Source organism: Trichechus manatus, unplaced genomic scaffold (genome assembly GCF_000243295.1).
Source record: "Trichechus manatus latirostris isolate Lorelei unplaced genomic scaffold, TriManLat1.0 scaffold00113, whole genome shotgun sequence".
Classification (NCBI taxonomy): Eukaryota; Metazoa; Chordata; class Mammalia; order Sirenia; family Trichechidae; genus Trichechus; species Trichechus manatus.
The window spans coordinates 7306220-7314332 of NW_004444049.1; positions in this window are offsets into that span (position 1 = coordinate 7306220).

An 8113-nucleotide genomic window follows, 5' to 3' on the forward strand; every position below is an offset into this window, starting at 1 on the left:
CCGCCTGCTTCCGGGCCCCGCTCCCGCCCCCGGCCAGGCCCCGCCCCCGGCGCGCGGCTCCATTAGAATCCCCGGGAGTCGCCGAAGGCGGGAAGGCGCGGGTCTCTTCGCCGCCCCTCCCAGCGCAATTTGCCTTCAGAGCATCAGGGTCTCCAAACGTCCCCAAGCGGCGGGCGTCGAGGGCGGGCCGGCGGAGCCAGTGGGTCGTCCTCTTCTGAAACGCCGGTCAGGCGTGTTTTGCTGACATTAAAAACGCTTGTATCTGCAGCACCGGAATTTTGGTCAGAGTCGCTTTTGCGGCTTTCCCAGAACAAGCCTTCCGACGCCAGAAGATGCCCAGGGCAGGAAAAGAGCCGGTGGGGGCAGTGCAAAGGTCCATTTCATGGAAGAATGGAGATTGAGTCTTTCTCATTTGCCAGCTCTGTGATCCTGGGCACGTATTTTTCTCAGGCCCTTAGCCTAGCTCATCCGTTCTTTCAAAAATGTTGTGGAGAAGGGAATGCAAAGATGAAGAGCTGCTGAGTGGAGCATGGGCACACACAATCCACACCCACGGTTACAATGTCCATTTTCTAAATGTGAGCACCAAGAGTCTGTGACCTACTGAAGGTCACACAGCAAGCTCTTGGGAGCCCCAAGACTAGAGTCCAGTTCCCATGACACTGGACTGTGTCGTGTGCAAGCTTTTATCTCTGTGACAAGGATTTTCCCACAGAGTGGACAGAGAGACAGTCTTCCTCTAGAGCTGGTGCCCTGAATTCAGACTTCCAGTCTCTGAAAATAAATTTCTGTTTGGTAAAACCACCCACTTTCAGTATTCCTGTTACAGCAGCACTAAGAACTAAGACAACCACTAAACCCAAACTTTACTGAACTCAGTTTCTCCTTAGTTGGAAAATGCCAACAGCCGTTCTGGCTCCACCTAACAGGAAGGGAAGAATGATAAAAAGGTGGATAAAACTCAAACAGCCACTCAAGAGCAATCAGAATTTCTGAATGAAGGAATATGATAGTAATAACACGAGAAATAACCATTCTAATAGCAGGAACTGGCTAATTAAATGATGGCGTGGTAGACAGCACCAAAAAGGATAGATAACAACCTGGAAAAACATTTCTGAAATGTTAAATGTGAAAACCCACAAACATAGTATATATTGTGCTAGCAACAATTAAAACACAGTGGCGTTCAAAGCAGGCTCTCAATAAATGGTTAACACGAACCACTTTTGGGCAAACAAGGTACGGGATGAAGGAGAAGTGGATGTTTTGGGAAAATATGTAGAATGAACATTCCAGGAAGCATGTATTGAAAATGTTCTCAAAAATTGCTTACCCAAACTGTTATCAATAAGTGTTTGTCAGAAAATAGATTAACCAAATGAAGAAAGAATCGTGTTTTGTTTTGTTTTCAAGTCTGTGGTATTGTTCACACTGAACCCTATTTACAAAAACTCTGCCCTTTTTCAGAACGGCAGAGCACTTTCTACTTTCACTATGTGCTGCCCAACTAGAGTTGGTTTTTCTTAATAAAACTCTTTATTCTTACTCCTATCAGAGTATGAGATTTTCTTTTTTGACATATTTGGGACTTTGAAGGTGCATTGCCTTCAATGACCCCTGAGGTGTCAAGGAGTCAGGTTCATGTACCAGCTGAGCAATTTGGGCTCTCTGTCTCTGCGGATTTATGGGATTCTGAGTTTCACTCCTTCTTGTTGTAGCTCTTTGAGTTTTATTGAAGGATTTGTTTTTATTCTTGCAAGTAAGTTTTCATTATCTTTCAGAAGAAAAATGGGAAATGCCAATTCCAAGGGCAAATCAGAGCCTCCCTCTGGGACTCTTGCCCACTATATGAAGAAGCACTTTGGTCCTTTGAAGTGTGTGTTTTGTCTGGTTGGCATGAGCTCACTAAAGACAGTTTGGAAAATCAGTGGCCACTTTAGGGTTCTTTTGACTTCTCTGAATTAGTTTTTCTGCCCAGGAAATTGGAAAATAAGTGCTCCCAGATTAAACAACCTCAATGGAATGCCTATTTTGATTGGTATTTAGAGGCCTCCAAAGACATCAAGTTAGCAAAATTCCTTCCCTGAAGGATACTGTTTCCAAATTAACCAAACAAAATAAGGAGTTACAATGTCAGAACTCAGCTCCTGCTCCATCTGCCCCTTTGCCAGCTGACTCTCCTTTATACCCCTCCTTACCCTCCTATTCTTCCAGTAACACTCTGTCTGAGCTTCCTTTTTTCCTGAGAAACCAAAGAAGAAACCTTTACCAGAAATGCCCTTTAAGATCCATCCTACAAACACTGAGGAGTTTCCCCATGTTACCTCTATTCCCTGGACACACATAGAGTTATGTAGCATTGTGAAGGATTTTCCAAAATTTCCTGAAGACCCTGTACAAGTTTGCTGAGGAATTTAAAATTCTTATTGAAGCTTACCAACTTGGGCTCACAGATTTGTTTCAACTAGTCCATATGATAATGGGGCCTGGAGAAGCTCAACTATGGTTAGAACATGCTGTATGGAAAGATCCCCAAAATAGTTTAGCTTTAAATATAGATAAGACAGTCATTGAGCTACTTGAGGATTGTCAAGCAATGGATATGAAATTACTTGAGGTTATTCCCAAGGCTTTTCCCCCAATAATTGATTGGACAAAAATTAATTCTTGTAAACAGAATAAAGATAAGAATGTTGATGATTATCAAATGAGACTGCTTCAAAAGTTTTCCAAACACTCTGGTCTTACTTTATCTGCTCCAGGTGCAACTGGAGCTTTTAATGCCTGAAATCTCAGCCTTGGTTAAGTGGCACCAATTAGACTGAGAATGGCCCCCCATTGTGGACTTGACTCATTTGGCTTATAAACTTTCCGATATTTTGAGGCTGAAAGGGACAAAAAGGCTAACAAATTATGGCCCTCCAGTTGCAACAGTTACAATCCCCAAATCAAAAGAATTCCAAACCTTCTAATGTCCCCAAGGCTGGCGTCTGCCACTATTGTAAGAAACCTGGTCATTGGAAAAATGAATGTAATAAATTAAAAAACGAAATGAAAACTCCCCAGCAAGACTTCTGTCAACCTAATATGGAATGAAGAGGCTCCGGGGACACAACAGGGACTTTTCCTATGGTGTGCTAAACCTGCAAGCGGAAACTATTGTAAACATTAATGGAGAACCTTGCCAATATTTGATTGACACTGGAGTCATGCTATCCGCTATTAAACCCGATTTTTTTTTGCAAAAGCTTCTGCCCCAGAGTACAAAACATAGTGGAGGTTACTAATCAAGAGCAAATGCAGATTCATTATCAACTCAATGCAATATTTCTCCATCCTATTGAAGACTTTTGCTTAGTCCTGATACTCTTGTCAATTGGTTGGAACAAGATCTTTTGTCTAAATGGAATTGTCATTTGCAATTTACTAAAACGGGGGAAATGTTATTAAGTTTGCCAATGTCCCCATATTTACTGATATGGGTTTTGAATTAGAACAGATTTAAAAGGAAGAGGTTGCTTGCTGCTTGCAAACATTGGTCACCCCTGTTCTTTCTATGAAGAAACCAAATAATAGGGGCTAGAGGTTTGTTCAGGATTTGCGTGCCATTAACTGCATTGTTGTTCCTAGGTTTCCAGTATCCCAAACCCTCATTTACTGCTTTCCAATATCCCTCCAGATGCCACCCATTTTGCAGTTGTTGATCTTTACAGCACTTTTTTTTAGTACTCCTGTGCATTCTGAAAGCCAATGTTTGTTTGCTTTCACCTAGGAAAATCAACAATTTACCTTACCAAGGTAATGTCCCAAGGATTTACTGAATCTCTCACCTTTTTTCCCCCAAATTCTCCATGCAGACTTGCAGCCTTCACAGTTTATGAACAAATCCAAATTGCTGCAACATGTTGATGGTTTATTAATATGCTCAATTTCCCAGCAGGCTTGCATTGACAATAGCATACCTTCGTTAAGGCATTTGGCTGTTGGTGGACATAAAGTTTCCAAAGAGAAGTTACTATTGTCCTGACCTTCTGTCTAATATTTGGGCCATATATTCTGCAGAAAGTATCTCTATTGACCCTAAATGAAAGGAGGCCATTTTTGCTTTCCCTACCCCTAGAACAAGGAAACAAACACAAGGGTTTTTAGGGCGTTGTGGCTACTGTAGGACTTGGATTCCTAATTTTTCTTTGTTGGCCCAACTCTCACATAAATATCTAAAGGCCTGTTAACCAGATTCATTCCAAATTTCACCAGAAGATCTGGAGGCTATAGATAAATTAAAAGGGGCTTTAACAGAAACATGTACTCCAGGTTTTCCCGACTATCACTTAGATTTTTCTTTATTTGTACATAAAGTGGCTAGAAACACTTTAGGAGTATTGACCCAGAAATATGGAGGATATCAAAGACCTGTGGTTATAACAGCCTGCACTTTGACCTTGTAGCTAAAGGATACCCTCCCTGTCTCCGGGCTGCAGTCAAGTTAGTAGAAAGCACCACAGATATAGTGCTGGGAAACTTTTTGTATGTTTTTGTGCCCCGTGCTTTATCTGCCATACTTAATTCTGCTTTAACTCAACACTTCTTATGAAGCTCTTCTGAACACATCTAATGTTAGACTACATTCTGTGACTTGCTTAAATCCAGCCACCCTTCTCCATGAAACTGACAATAATTACGCTATGTGTAACTGCCTGTATTTAACTTAACAACTTTTGACCCATGAAAAGATTTGAGAGAGATTCCTTTAACTAATCCTGATTTAGTGGGGGTTTTGTTTTTTTTGTGGATGGCTCCTACTTAAAACCAAATTCTGCTAGCTCTCACTACCAGCCTGGATATGCCATTACAACTTCTACTGAAAAGTCCTTGAGAGTCAGGCTCTTCCTGAAGCTACTTCTGCCCAGAAAGCTGAATTAATTGCAATTACCTAGAGCTTGTAAGAAGCCCTGATGGCATAGTGGTTAAGAGCTCAGCTGCAAACCAAAAGGTTGGCAGTTTGAATTCACCAACCGCTCCTTGGAAACCCTAGCAGGAAAGTCTGTCAATATTTACACTGATTCTAAGTATTGTTTGGGTGTTGTACAGGATTTTAGCATGTTACGGAAACAAAGAAGATTTTTAACCTCTTCTGGGACTGCCATAAAAAAATGGAACTTTAGTGGCAGCGCTTTTAGACGCTCAGCTACTTTGATCTGGAATTGCTGTAATAAAAATACAAGCTTACCGCCAAAAGGAGTACCCCAAACTGAAGAGATTAGAGGGAATGCTCTTGCTTGCAGAGCAGCCAAACAAGCTGCTTCTAAAATTACTATTGCCCTAATGATGAATAAGGAGCCCTGGTGGCACAGTGGTTAAGTGTTCAGCTGCTAACCAAAAGGTTGGCAGTTTGAATCCACCAGCTGCTCCTTGGAAACCCTATGGGTCACTATGAGTCAGAATTGATTTGACGGCAATAGGTTTGATTTTTAATGATGAAAAACTAAAAGGACCCCTTGAACTTTTTTTTAACAATGGTTCCAACCTTTATGAATTAACTTCAGAAAAACTTTTAAAGCACCACAATTAGTCCAAACAGATGAGGCAGAAACATGGATAAAAGCAGGCTGTTGTCAAGATCCTGCCACTAAATTATGGACAGGACCTAATCAAAAACCTGTCCTACCCAAATTTTTGGATTTTCTTATGATGCAGACTCTACATGAAGGGAACCACATGGGCTGAGATAAAATTATTGAGACCATAAAGAAATATTGGTGGGGAAAATATTTTTGAAGCTTCTGAACATGTGCCTCCCACTGCCCCATTTGCCCTTACCACAATCTTGGAAAACAATTTAAAATCTTACTTGGACAATACTCCTTGCCTTCTGGGCCTATGCTTGAATGGCAGCTAGATTTCATTCAGCTCCTGCCCTCCAATAATTACAAATATATATTAGTGATGATTTGTAGATTTTCATATTCAGTGGAGGCTTTCCCTTGCTGCCATGCAACTGTGGCCTTTGTAGCTAAGAAACTTCTTGAAAACATCATCCCTACCTGGGGAGCACTGAAGACACTTTGTAGTGATAAAAGGACCCATTTCACTGATCATTTCAATGAAGAAATACGTCCAATCTTTCCCATCTTTCAGAGATTACATTGCCCTTATCACCCCCAATTTTCTGGCCTAGTGTAAAGGACTAATGGTATAATAAAAACTCAATTAGTCATGCTTTGTGAGTCCCTAAATTTATTCTGGATTAATGTTTTCCTTTAGTCCTTTTGAACTTAAGATCTACCTCATTCAGATATCATAAACTTATTCCATATGAGATAATTACAGGAAGACCTATAGCCCTCCCTCAGGTTGCCTATACTGACTCTAACATTGTTCAATCTGAATTATGAAAATATTGTCAATCTTTAATCCAATACCCTAAAGAATATTTTTCACAGGTTAAAGAAGCCTTGATGACCAAAAGTTAGAATCCCAAAATCTGCCTAACGTTGTCCCAAGAGACTATGTATATTGGAAAAGGTATCAATTAAAAGACTCACTAGAACTTCAATGGAAAGGGCCATATCTAGTTCTCCTTACTAATTCATGTGCTGCCAAATTACAGGGAGTGAAAACCTGGATCCATTTTTCACAACTAAAGAAGGGCATTTGGTCTAAGTACAGGTTCCTCATGAGCACAATCAAGTGTCCTGGAATTTCCATTCTTCACGATGTTACCCATAATTTGCTATGATTCACACAGTCGAATGCCTTTGCATAGTCAACAAAACACAGGTAAATATCTTTCCGGTATTCTCTGCTTTCAGTCATGATCCATCTAGTTCATCTGACATCAGTGATGATATCCCTTGTTCCATGCCCTCTTCTGAATCCTGCTTGAATTTCTGGGAGTTCCCTGTCAATGTACTGCTGCAACCGCTTTTGAATGATCTTCAGCACAATTTCCCTGTGTTTGATATTAATGATACTGTTCGATAATTTCCACACTCTGTTGGATCACCTTTCTTTGGAATAGGTACAAATATGGATCTCTTCCAGTCGACTGGCCAGGTAGCTGTCTTCCAAATTTCTTAGCATAGACTAGTCAGCACTTCCAGTGCTGCATTCATTTGTTGAAATATCCCAATTGGTATTCCGTCAAGCCCTGGAACCTTGTTTTTTGCCAATGCTTACAGTGCAGCTTGTACCTTTTCCTTTAGTATCATCGGTTCTTGATCATATGCTACCTCCTGAAATGATTGAATGTTGACCAATTTATTTTTGGTACAGTGACTCTGTGTATTCCTTCCATCTTAACTGTACTCATGAGGAACCTATACTTAGACCAAGAGGCAGTCGTTCGAACAGAACAAGGGGACATTGCATGATTTAAAATCAGGAAAGGTGTGCGTCACGGTTGCAGTTTATCACCATACTTATTCAATCTGTATGCTGAGCAAATAATCCGAGACGCTGGGCTATGTGAAGAAGAACAGGGCATCAGGATTGGAGGAGGACTCATTACCAACCTGTGATATGCAGATGACAAAACCTTGCTTGCTGAAAGTGAAGGTGAAGAGGACTTGAAGCACTTATTAATGAAGATGAAAGACCACAGCCTTCAGTACGGATTACACTTCAACATAAAGAAAACAAAAATCCTCACAACTGGACCAATAAGCAACATCATGATAAATAAGAAAATACTGAAGTTGTCAAGGATTTCATTTTACTTGGATCCACAATTAAAACCCACAGAAGCACTGGTCAGGAAATGAAACAACACATTGCATTGAGCAAATCTGCTGCAAAAGATTTATTTAAAGTGTTAAAAAGTAAAGATGTCACTTTGAGGACTAACGTGTACCTGACACAAGCCATGGTGTTTTCAATTGTCTCATATGCACGTGAAAACTGGACAATGAATAAGGAAGACTGAAGAAGAATTGATGCCTTTGAATTATAGTGTTGGCGAAGAATATTGACTATACCATGGACTGCCAGAAGAATAAACAAATCTGTCTTGGAAGAAGTATAGCCAGAATGCTCATTAGAAGGGAGGATAGCTAGACTTCATCTCACATAGTTTGTACATGTTATCAGGAGGGACCAATTCCTGGAGAAG